Source organism: Anoplophora glabripennis, unplaced genomic scaffold, assembly GCF_000390285.2.
Source record: "Anoplophora glabripennis isolate ALB-LARVAE unplaced genomic scaffold, Agla_2.0 scaffold30, whole genome shotgun sequence".
In the NCBI taxonomy this organism is placed as follows: Eukaryota; Metazoa; Arthropoda; class Insecta; order Coleoptera; family Cerambycidae; genus Anoplophora; species Anoplophora glabripennis.
Window position 1 is genome coordinate 424,162 of NW_019416226.1, and position 14,164 is coordinate 438,325.

A 14,164-nucleotide genomic window follows, 5' to 3' on the forward strand; every position below is an offset into this window, starting at 1 on the left:
TACGTCATGATGCTGAAGACCCTCGTTTTCTTGCAAACATTCTTTTTACTGATGAGGCCGGGTTCACAAGAAATGGAGTGTTTAATTTTCACAATACGCATATTTGGGCCGACGAAAATCCTCATGCTCTAATAGAATCTGGACATCAGGCACGTTTTTCATTAAACATTTGGATGGGTATTGTAGGTGACAGGTTTCTAGGTCCTGTTGTTTTACCAAACCGATTAACAGGCGCTGCTTACCTCAACTTTCTGCAGAACACACTGTATGAGTTTTTGGAAGACATTCCTTTGAATCAGAGGCAACAAATGTGGTTCCAGCATGATGGTGCTCCAGCTCATTTTTCCATGGCCGTTAGAGAGCATTTACACCAAACTTTTCCACATAGATGGGTAGGAAGGGCCGGACCTGTTTTATGGCCTCCAAGATCGCCTGATCTGAACCCTCTAGATTTCTTTGTTTGGGGATATTTGAAGACATTAGTGTATGGTACTCCTGTAAATAGCCTGGAAGAGCTGCAGCTACGGATTAATCAAAAGTGTCAAGAAATCCAAACCAAGGAGGGTGTTTTCGAAAGAGTTCGAATATCGTTGAGACGAAGATGTCGTGGGGAAATGGACGGAGGGCATTTTGAACATCTGTAACTTTGTTTTGTTTGTTAAAAGCTTCCTTTGTCGGTTTATTCCTAATAAAATAAAATGTTTGAAAAACGAATAGTGGTCCACATCTCCGCAACTGTTACTTTGCGGACCCAATTAAGACTTTTCTGCTTATTTTGGTTCATACTATTACCTCCTGAAATATTTTACACTCTTTTTTAACACCCTGTATAGTCGGTGTTCAAATATAATGTATAATGTATTATCCTAATCTTGTATAACATGTTATTTAGCAATTTGTTTTATTTATATATTTAAGTTCTTCTAATGTAATGCAATGTATCTAAAAAAAACAAAATTATTTAAGTAGGCACGTATGTTTTTATTTGAAACATCTGCTACTCCAAACATGATCGAAGTTTTTCTGGGACAGACAGTATAACTCCGTAAACTTATTAACCTCCAAAATATTTATTTAGCCTTAATTGTATGGTATTGCGTTCTACGCCAAGTTCAGTCTTTTATTTCCCCGTACTTCAAAGAGTTTTTGGTATTTACGGTACCTTCAAAGAACAGTCATCGGTGTCTTTGGAGATGTTTGTTTGAGAGAAATTGTTAGAAAATCCATGTTCTTTTCCGAAAACCCCTGTGTATCCTACAAGCTTTCAGCGTCTTGTTTGCAGCGCAACGTTATGTGTCTTCATTAAACACTTCTTTGTTGTTTAAGTTTGCCTCAAGAATATAATTCAGTTAATTTGCTAAACGAATTGCCCTCTGTTTACTTCAGCAGTATTTATCTTTGTCGAGACAACTACATTTTATATGATTAGTCACAGTTTAAACAGACCACAATAACGCAGCTCCTATTGTTCTGGATGTAAACAAATGCATTATTTTCCATGTTTTATCATATTTCGCACGCTAGCTAATTCTAAATTCCTTATTTCTCATGACTTCATCGTTATTCCCCGAAATTACAATATTAATGTTAACAAAAGCTTATCATACAACTTGCAAATTTTTTACCACGCGCTGTGATCTTCAAAGGCGAATTTTCCCCAAAATAAATTTCTAAAGATGTAGTAAACGTGGTAATAAAAAAGTTTTATCTGAGTCATAATTTGCCAAACAAACAAAAGAAAATAAACCTTATTATTTTATGTGGAAGATCTCACACGCATTCTTGTATTTATAAAAGTCTTTTATTTCTCAAAAATACGAGTATTTAAATAAATCCATCCCCAATCCAGCGTAATTTAATTGCATGGGCTATGGGCTTGTTTTAATCATAGTAATTTTGTTATTTACAATTGTTTGATATAAAATGTAGAATGATATAAACAAAATTCCGTTTTTAATTAATAGTCAAATATAAATAGAATTAAGTTTCATGAAAAAAGTAACGTTTTGAAACAATGGAAACGTGATTTGAATCAATTTACTACGGCAACAAAATAAATAAAAACTAAATAACGGAGATAAATATTTTAATTATGACCATTAGGAAAAATTGCTTTACACAAGTTTTATTTTACGGAGCTTTCATAAATGATTACAAGTCAGATTATCGTGGAGCATAGGTGATTAACATCTATTCTGAAATTAATTTTTGGATATACCTTGCTGTATACAGGGTGTGGCGTGTATAATCTATAAATATTACAGCATCCTAACAATATTTGTAATAGAAAAGTCTTATACGAAAAAGTTCTATTTTTGCGGTTTTTTTTTTTCGTAAATTAAAGTTCAATTATGGATCAAAATATTTTTTCTGGAACGGTTCTGTCCGTGTACTGTACGATGAGTTACGTGCTGTAGACCAGCCGCGTAAACAAATCGTCGTTTAAAAATAGAAAGATACTTCTCAATTTTTGGGAAATTTTTCAATGCAAAAGTATGCACTAAGAAAAATAGATCGACCCAATTTTGGCGAATATTTTCCCAAATTCCAGGTATTCCCCTCATTATATCAGCGGCTTCAAGTATACGGTTTCGCAATTCTTCCACCGTAACAATTGGAGTATTGTAAATCAATGACTTCAAGTGACTCCAAAGATAAAAGTCCATCGGAGTTAAATCGGATGGCCGAGGTGGCCACGGCACAGGCCCAAAGCTTCCATTCCATCGCTGAGGAAACATTTCATTCAAAAGTGTCATTACTTCTCGAGTACTGTGTGGAGGAGCCCCATCTTGAAGATAAAACATGCATGACAGAACTTGTAATGCCACATCGTCCAATAATTCAGGCAACCGGTTCTCTAACAAGTCAGCATATATTGGTCTATTTAGTCGCCCTTCAAAGATATAGGGACCCACAAATACATCGCCTGTTATGCCAGCCCAAACATTTACCGGGAACCGATGTTGAAAATTAGTTTCCCTAATCGCGTGAAGATTTTCATCGGCCCCTATGTGCATATTAAGGAAATTCATTTCATCACGGAAAAATGTCGCCTCATCTGTTACACAAACGTAAGCAGGAAACTCTACTTGATTGACACATTGCCGTAAAAACCATCTGCAAAAACGCATTCGTTGATCACAATCCAGGGGTAAAATCTGTTGAACTGGTTGCAGATGATAGGGGTGCCTTAAGATGCGATGTACGGTACGAGATGAGTTTCTACTTGCTGTGCGAGTCGTCGAGTACTAATTGTGGGGCCTTCGTTAAGATTTTGCAATACTGTATCTTCAATAAGAAGATTCACTTGCTGACCACGTCCTCCTCCTCGAGGAATAACACTTCCCGTGTCTCACAGCAGCGGAACGCACTGTAGGATTGTATTTGCACATGGGGGGTGACGCTGTGGCCATCGTTCCCGGTACAACCTAGTCGCTGCGACCGCATTTTCTCCGGCTGCTCCATACACTAACACCATATCGACACGTTCGGAAATAGTAAATGCATTATTTTCTCGGTTCATTGTAAAACTAGTTTGTGCACAAACTAAAAAATTAAGCAAAGTAAGAAATAATAATCTCGTTTTTAATATAATCGGCACGCTATTCTTATTTTTTACTTATTTATAAAAATTACACTGTCACTATCGTGGAATTACAAAATAAACACTTTTGTCTGGAATCTTTCACTTTTTAACACTGAAGGGTCGATGGACGATGCTTAATATTTAATAATTAAGTTAATTAATGAATTCAATACAAATACAAAATCAGTTGACTGGATAAATTTTTTGACAATGAACCTAACCTTCTTTTAGTATTACTAGTATTGGATTATACCGACTTAAATTATAAGGTTGCATCTGGGGTCGCATAAAAACATTTTCAAAGTTTTTAATAAATAACACAGGATCGGCCTTCATTTTCGTTGAATAAATTAACTTTAATTCACCGGAAAAAAATGTGAAGATAGAACTTTTTCGTATAAGACTTTTCTATTACAAATATCATCAGGAAACTGTAGTTTACACTGAAAGAAATGGGCTTATTAAACTGTTTATCTAGAATAATGTGTATAGCGCATATTAAAACTTTTATAACCAATATACGACTTTTATTAAAAAAAAGCAATCATCTCCATACTCATTATAGAATGAGTTTAACTGGAAGGTGCTTAATACACCTTATGCATCTATGAAATAAAGGTTATAATGAATTACTTATACATTATTAGGTGTTATAGACTTTATGTTCCAATTGTATAGTAGGGAAGATTTGTTGTATAAAGACCAGTATCCGAATTTGTATATAACAATTGTATTAACAGAATTATTCGTTCTTATACTGAATATGTTTCCGTTTTTAACGTGTAAAACGCATCTTATAATGGTTAAGTGATCGTCACCTCTCGGTGCATAATCGGTTATGATCGTTGTTAAGTTATATTCATAGTCTTGTAATAATAATCATATGTCAGACCCGAGAGCGAAGTGCGCCGACTCAATAAGAAACCTGGCTATTCCAGCCGCTGATTTAGGGTTCGCCGCACGAGCTCATCCCTTCTAAGATTTCAGTAGCATGCTATGCATGAAGCAGAACGGTACTCAACTATCTTATACAGTCCACTTTTATTGTCCATACATGTTCAATCATTGTCAAAATAAACACACAAAACCACAACGTCTTTATTATCTTTACTCAAGAAGAGAAAATACAACAATCGTAAAATTTCCGACAGTCCGCTGTGCATCGACTTACACACGTCTAGTTTGATGAAAATGGACAGTATATGCACATGTTTTGTGGGATACATGATCATATCGCGTTGTGTGAAATGGAAAATTATTATGTAAGTATCTAACTGTTTTATGGCTTGTAATTGTTTTGTTTTTTCAAATGTAAATCTTGTCTAAATCTTAAAAATTATTATTTTGTAGGTCCTATTAGAAATCGCTGATGTTAAGTTTTACATAAGATGGAGGAACAGAAGGTTAACGGTGACAAAGAAGAGCATGGGTATAAAGTCAATCAACCAGAGGAAATAAAATTATATGGAAAGAAGCTCAACCTTTCTGGGGATGCTTCATTCTTAAGGTGGAAGAGTTATAGTGCAAATTCTCATGTAATACAAGAAAATACGGGTGCATCGTTGCTAAGAAAATAAACTGGACAGTTTTGGGAGCGATTTGTCATCATTTTTAATGCTTAAAAGTATGTTTTATGTATGTTTACATTAGAACCTTAGCTTGTAATTACAGTTATCCAATAAAATTTCTGAAAACTTAATGACATATGTTTTTAACTCATACAGAGTATACAACAGTTTAATACATTTATTATTATAAAACTTATAACCAGTACTAGATGTTCTAATAACGATATGGAACACTTTAATAACAGTTATTGCTATTATTTCGTAAAGGGTATAAAAAACGTTGTATACTAGTTATACAATAATTTAATAAAGAATAAGGTTTATAGTCACTATACAACTGTGCTAGCAATACGCGTTTTATATCCAATATTCACCTGTTTAACTGTCACATATAGTATACAATGGTCTTATAATGGTATATAGAATTCTAATAAAGAATACAGCGCATTTCTTTCAGTGTAATTTTTATAGATTATACACGCCACACCCTGTATTATCGATGACATTTTCTGTAAGTACAGTTGGTCTGTCCGCCGAGATTCCTTTGCAAACGAAGTGTTTGCTTTCAAATCTTTTGACAGCACATTTCCGAATTCAGAAAGTATCATAGTCAGTGTTTACATTTGGAAATTTTGTCATAAATATTTCAATGCAGAATTGCAAAGGGTACGTCCATGAACCGTCTTCATTTCGAGGTTCACTTCGAAAATGCCGTTACAATAAAGTCGTCTTGTTCTGAAGTAAAAGACAATATTATGTTCAGGAATAAAAATATTAACCTCAAAATTTTATTTCTGTTATAACTTACCAGTAATTTGACGAAGTGCCAAAAAGTTTAAAAAGTGTGAAAACTACTGAACTACTTGAAATATGTACGATTTAATATTGAAGCAAAAGAATCAATAACGATGACGGCAAATGGACTCAAATGAAAAGAGACACGGGCGACGGACACCACTGAAAAATGCTTAAATGTCAATTTAGCGTCATCAGTCATAATAATTCGTTTACAATGAACAGTAACAAACCGTTGCGTCTACGCTCGAGATAATCCAATAGCCGATTGGTTGAATGAAATGTAATGAAAAATTATACCAATCACCAGCGGGTAAAACGAAATATCAATTTAGCGTCATCAGTCATAATAATTCGTTTACAATGAACAGTAACAAACCGTTGCGTCTACGCTCGAGATAATCCAATAGCCGATTGGTTGAATGAAATGTAATGAAAAATTATACCAATCACCAGCGGGTAAAACGAAATATCAATTTAGCGTCATCAGTCATAATAATTCGTTTACAATGAACAGTAACAAACCGTTGCGTCTACGCTCGAGATAATCCAATAGCCGATTGGTTGAATGAAATGTAATGAAAAATTATACCAATCACCAGCGGGTAAAACGAAATGTTATGTAATAAAATTACTATTTCAAAATTACGGGTCACGTGGCAGTCTATGATTTTCTTGACTTCTATAACGCTGAGGATCAAAATAATAGTATTTTATGTCGCAGAACTCGAGACGGCTGAAATAATAATTTCGGTCAGACACGGTGATCCGCATTATATGCATCGAAGATGGCCCTGGGGACATCTATAATTCTATTTTAGACAAAAACCTATTTGTTCTGTTCCGAACGGGTGGATTTTTTTCAGACCGGCAATATCCGAGAAAAAAACGCTTCCAGTCCATTCATCATTCAGATAAAAACTGTCCGAGAGGCAATAAAAATATCTCACATATATAGAAAAGTTTTTAGAGCCCGGGTGAGACAATTCGAATCTTTTCACTGTCCTCACATTATCTCGCGCGATCTTCCGCAGGAATATAATGTTTTCTCGAAAACAAAGCACGTTCGTGTGCAGATAGGTCTTCTTTTGTTTCTGGCAGGGCTCCTTTGACGCGAAAGGTTACTATGAGCTCATTCAGTTTCAGTGATTTTTGGAAAAAGTTTTTTTTTTAATCATTCGAGAACATCTACAGTCTGCGTGTAATAATTTCAGTTTAGTAAATAAAGAGTAAATATACAGTCTCCCAGAAATAAGTGCAAAAATTTACTAAAGTAAGATACAACAAACGTCAGCGTTATCAATTTTCTCACACTCTTACTAGGATGTGGCAGTTATATAATAATTTCTTGTAAAAATAAACAAGTACAGGTCAAGTTTTTTGCCACATTAATTCGCCCATCTTCCTCTGTCTGTGTGTGAGCTAACACCAAAAACATAATTTTTGCTCCAATAAACTGAAACACCCCTCCAATTTGGAATAGGACACCCTTATTTACGAATATTACGCTTTGTATTAGAGACTCGTAATTAAATTTCAGAACTAAACGTTACAGCTTCGCTGGAAACGTAATGGATAAAAGGTGCCTGGGAAGTTGTACTGTTAGGAACACTTAATGAACAAAATTATGACTTTAACTAACGTGTTTATGTGTAGAAGGTAAGCGCACCTGCACAGCACCTTAATACACCCATAAATGTCGCTGTAAGGTCTCTAAGTTTATCGCGAACGCTGTTTAAATTGCAGAACAAGGGATGCAGAAATATACAACTCTTAAGAGGGGTATTCAAAGTGTTAGAAAATGTAGACCCATTTTCGAGAATAGTATAAACTTTTTCGGCAATAAAATTAGTTTGTGTTGATAGATGAAAGAAGGAAATATGTAATAAGAGGTTTGAAATCAAATAATGCAGTAGAAAATAAAATATAAGTATTTATATCCAGAAAACATTGATAAATTTGTAGTAAAGTGTCATGATGAAAAGATATCGTTGTCTAAATTAGGTACAATAATGATGGCAACAAATGAACTCAAATGAAAACAGACACGGACGACGGACGCCACTGAAAAATGCAAAAATGCCAATTTAGCGTCATTAGTCATAATGATTTGTTTACAATAAACAGTAACAGACCATTGCTCTCTCGAGATAATCCGATAGCTGATTGATTGAATGAAATGTAGTGAAAAATTATACCAATCATGAGCCGAAATGTTGCGTTTTAACGTAGAAGAAGAAGAAAAAGAAGAAGAAGAAGAAGAAGAATTAATAATAATAATATCAGATACTTTTAAGATGGCTGAAATAAACAAAATATATGTGCATGTATAGTAATGGTGAAAGGAAGAAAAAAAGAGAATAGAAAAATGGAGAAAAGTAATAATAAAATAGAAAATTTTGTAGAAAAAAAATCAAAAGTAAGAAAAAATTATAATAATAACAATAATAATTTAACAATATGGGGTCATTGTGCAGATAACAGTTTTGATTGCAATTTTGCTTTAAATAAATTGCAGGAGAGAGAAGAATCAATAACGATCTGCTTATTAATACATGAAACTAACGAGCGTTCAAATAAAAACGTGGTCAAGTTGGTTCTGAAAATTTGGACGTAGGGCGTAGCGTATAGCAAATGAACTTAAACGTCATCTGTCAAAGCGCTGTATCGCCGCTTTGTTATTGAAACTGACAGCTGCTATACAGCTCGTTGAGAAATTAGGTTAAGTTGATCGCTATAAGCTACGCCCTACGTCCAATGTGTCAGAGCCAACTTCGACCACGTTTTTATTTGAACCCTCGTTATCTTCTTATATATAAAATTCTCGTGTCACAATGTTCGTTCCCGTACTCCTCGGAAACGGCTTGACCGATTCTCATGAAATTTTGTGAGCATATTGAGTAGGTCTGAGAATCGGCCAACATCTATTTTTCATACTCATGTTAAGGGTGGTCCACCCCAAAATTTTTTTTTTATTTTTTGGACAAAATTTTCTGTTTTTATTTTTTTATGATTCAGCATTGAAAAATACATACAGTTCTAAATTTTCACCCTTATACGATCAACCCCTGATTTTTAATCGCGATTTTTATATTATTTTGTTCCATCCACAGTTCCACAAGATGGCAACACAAGATAATTCTTTGTGTGCGTCTGATTCCAAATATAAATCTAACACACAAGTTTTGCAATTTTTGTAAATGTTTAGAATAGATATTATCCAAGCACGGACCATACACATTATCACATATGGATAGAACCAGGGAATCACATAACAATTTTTTTTATATCTCTGTTCAGATAGTGTCTGTGCGAATATATCATTTTCAACACAGAATATACGCTTTCTCAAGAATACTAGTATTAGAATAACAAAACCTAAATTTTTTACCGAATTTTTAAACTCTATATTATCATCATTCCTTTTTATCATCAGTCTGTCCAATAAGTTAGTTAGTTATATAGTTATAGTTAGTTTATATATTGTTACCACAGAAAAGCAAGGCAGCATATTTTTTTGGGTTTATTTTTAACAAATGATTTTTAAACGCAGCATTATTAGCGATGATGCGGGATTTGTAAAACCTATATAATGAAAAATTGAATTGAGTACCTATATCGTGATTAAGAGTGTCAAACGCCTTACTATAATCCAACAAAACCCAGTACCATAGCTTTACTATTATCTTTTGACTTAAAAATATCATCTGTCAAATCAGAAAGACCAGTTGAACAGCAATATCCACGCCAAAAACCAGATTGTTTTTCCGGAAGGATATTGTTGGCATTAAGAAATGCAGTAATTTGCATTTCCACAACTTTTTCAAGAATCTTACTCAAAGATGGGTAGGCTCTGTTGGATTGTTAACCTTACGAAGAGGAATGACGTTTGCACATTTCCAGGATTTAGGAAAATAAGACTAATCTATACATGCATTTATGGTATGCGTAATAAAAGGTATACTATACGGCAGAGCTGGTGAAAAAGTAATTAGCAATTACAATTCCCTTTTTTTTCTGTAATTGTAATTGTATATAAGTACTTTTTTTATTAAAGTAATTTGGAATTGTAATTGCAGCAAAATTGTTATAGGAATTGTAATTTGTAATTATGTTGTTTGAACTATCGAATTACAAATTACTTCTATAAGTACAAATACTTTTTCCAATTACAATTACTTTTTCTAATAATTATAATTACTTTTAAGATCATGCGTATTGCGTAATTGCGTATAGACTTGCAGACTTCTATTATTTCATTTGAGGAAAGCCTTGTGCCGCGTGAACAATAAACAGTGATTTGGTGAATTAACCTCAGAATTAACAGAGTACATTTTATTTTATTATAATTATTATTAATTTAGAAAATATACGAAGTAAAAATATGTTGTCTATAGCATCAAGTTTTATAAAAATATATATTATGTATATATGTGTTACTGCTCTTATTTTGAGTTGAGAAAACTTCTGGTTCGGTTACTCAGCCTTTCACTCGTACTTGTTCGATTCGCAATTTTTTTAATAATAATTATTGCTTTCCAGTCTACCCAAGACTACTGTATTCTATATTTTGCAAATGTACTAACAACCAAAAAAAAGAGCATCGGGTTGAATTAATTACTTGACCCATAATATAAAATTATAGTATGAACTGTACTAGTTTAAATTATTAGATTAGGAATAAAAATATAAAAATTCTGTATCAGAAAATGAATAAGAATAATCTTTTCATTTTAGTATCAATTCTAATTAATAATAAAACGCAATATTACACAACACTTTTAATTAAAATTTTTAACTTAACTTTTTCCTTTTTCTCTGTTTGGTCACTATAATTTACTTTATCATAAAAGTAATTAGAAAAGTAATTGCTAAATCCATTTTCCATGTAACTGTAATTAAATTAATATAATTCCTTTTTTAAAGAATATAATTTGTAATTGTAACACAAGTATACACCGTTTTGGACCTGAGCAACCAAAAGCTGTTTATAAGGTAAATTCGGGGCTTGAATCCAAATCAGCAGCCCGTTTTTTAAAATTGGTTCTAGTTTTCGAAATATTCAATAAATTCATTATTTTACTATTTTTGACCATTAACGGCCATTTATTGAATTAAAAAGTATAAATCAGAAATGAACAGAGGTTGAACTGAGTCTTTTATATTGCTTGGGATCTGTTTCACACTTTAGGGTCCAACAGTTGTCGCTCAACATGCCTTCGTCCCAAAATCCTTGGTATCGCCTTTCGATTTTTGCTATATCTTGATGTAGCCGCTCTCCTTGCTCGCGCTCGTGTCGCCCAAATTTTGTGGGAAAAAATCAAGATGTGAATGCAGAAAATGTATCTTAAGAGACATTCGAGCTCCAATCTTGTGGTAATTCCAGATATTCATACCGTGCTAGTTACTTTGCATTTATAGCGACGACATTCATTGAGCAAAAGTAGCAATCATCTACATGATTTTTCTGTTCTCTCCATAACGTTGGCACAAAAATGAAAACTTTGTTCTGTACGCGTTGCAAAACAATTTCGGTATCCATGGCTTGTCAGTGTTTACTACAGCAAAACCAAAGTACTGCAAATACGCATCTTTGAGTGCATTTGTCATGATTTTTCCAAGTTTTCCGAGCATATAACATTCACGAACGTAACAAAAACCCTTTGAATCGACTCTGCAACGTTTTCTCTGCATTTTCACACGTTCCGAAGCACAATCACAGTACAAAAACAATGCAACGTGGTCAGTTGATAGCCGTTATAAGAGCGCAGTACCGCCACCATACGCGAACTCGAAAACTAGAACCAATCTTGACACACGGATTGAAGATCTGAGTTCAGGGCACTAATTAAGAATCGTTCTCATCTGCTCGGGTCCAAAAGTTGACCCGAATTTGTAAACTTGTGTAATTAGTTCCTTTTTTTAAAAAAGGAATTTGTAATTGTAACTATTTTTAAATTACAAGTAATTACCCAGCTCTGCTATACGGGCAACATGTAAGTATAAGTGTTATATTCAAATTATCACATCCAAATGCTTTAGATTTCATATTTTTAATTATATTATTATTTTAGTAATTTTTAATTTTCCCAGAATTTAATTGCTAACGCGAAGGAAATAAAATTACTATTTCAAACAAAATTACGTTTACGTGGCTTATAATCATTTATAAAGGCTCTGTACCTGGCATTTTCAAACGATTGTCCCGCTCGACTTTTATGAAATTCCTTTAGCCGGAGCGTAGTAAAATTTTATGGGTTTAATACTTATTATTATTCAGGAAGGTTGTCAAGGCAAGCCAAATATTTGCGATACTGAACTGTAGCATGTTTAATAAAGAGAAAATAACAAAGGCATATTTGCAGGAGCGAGTATAAAATTGATTCATCGCGAAAAAGGTATATTAAATATTAAGACGTGACCTGAGATTATATCCCGTGAAAGCTTGAAAGGATTCTGGAGCAATAAATTAATTTCATTTTTATAGCGATTAAACAATACAAACCAATAGGCCAGGAAAATAAGCTGAGGAATGACCATTTCGCGACTTTTTGTTTCGGCAAGCTGAATTTATCACTATAGATGCTAATTATACAAATAAATATACAATACAATGTACAATAACATATTAGTTTCCACAGTCATAAAAATGGGGGAAATATATTCGGAAAGCTTATGAAATGAGCTTTAAGTTAAAAAAAAATCGTTAAGATTCGTTGAAAAACAACGGAATTACAGACAGTCTAAGCTGACGGCCGATTGTTAAACAAATTAGGTTGGTAGCAGCAAAAAAAATACTGTCATAACCAACAACGCGAGTACTTTCCCAGGTAAAAATATTTTTTCTACAAACGTCAGAAAATGACAAGGTTTGCGCATTGACAACAATATGCGAAGTGACACTTTTTTTCGGATTCTTACGTTACCATGACACCGTGCGCGAAATACTTCGCGCAGTAGGGTGCGAAGTATTTCGCACACTGCATGTAAATTAATAAAAGTTTTGTATTTCAATCTTTGAAAAAATGAAGCAAAACTCCAAATTATTATTTATTTTTAAATGAATAACAATTAAATACTTTTAAAATAATGATAGAATTTTACAATAACTTTAGTTATTATTTACAATATTAACATTAATCGTACAACCAGTACACGAACCAATATTTATTCCTAAACCAGATAATTCAGGTTCAGCTCGGGATATTGGGGTTTTGGGGGTTGAAACACTACTAATTTTTGAGGTAGAGGTGATACCATTTGATCCTGAAATTTCACAATCTAAAATTTTATTTGATATTTGAATCTTATTATTGATAGAATCTTCCACGTATCCTTCGGCCACGGTGGAAGATTTCCAACCCCCGTGTCTCTTCAAACTACATATATCACCCCCACCATTAGCAAGAAGTGTGGCCGAGGTTCTCCGAAAACAGTGACCAAGCATCAGAATTTGGTAATTTTAAGTATTTTGCTATTAAGCTGGGCATCCCTCCAATAGAAATAGAATTTATTCCAACAACTTGGTTAATGCATCTCTTATTTTGATACTTCAGAAACAATCGGCGACTGCTAGCATAACTTGGACGAAGAGCCACGTATTTTCGGTAAATATCGATATAATCTAGATTCGAAACCGTAAAAATTCGTTGTATGTTCGTTTCTGTATCCGGTACTTTTACAATCAAGATGGAACCTTTATCTTCTATATCATCCACACTCATTTTAGTGAGTTCTTCACGGCGGCACTTTAAAATAATTATTATTGTTGTCAACAACAGCCACTTTGTTTCCATAGTAACAGTGAAAATTTGATTAGGAAAGACATTTTAAGCCAGCTCAACACTATTTTCTATAATAAATTAGGCATTTTACTTATTTATAATATTTTTAAGAGATAGATTTTGACGTTTGTAAAAAAAATATTGTTTGCATCTCGTGCGCGAACTACTTTGGTGGTCTCGAATAATATTTTAACTCGGCTTCGCCTCGTTAAAAAATTCAATTCTCGATCACCAAAGTAGCATTTCGCGCACTAGATACAAAAATAACTATTATTAGTGGAAATATGTTAAGTGCATAAGAAATATTGTGAAAAGTCAGTGGGTCGCTTGATTTTTGGCGAGCCGTGGCGCGGCGGAAGGGTGGGGGAAGCGAACGAGAGCGAGTCCGAAGAAAATAACGATAATATTCATAGTCCTGCCGTTAAATAAGG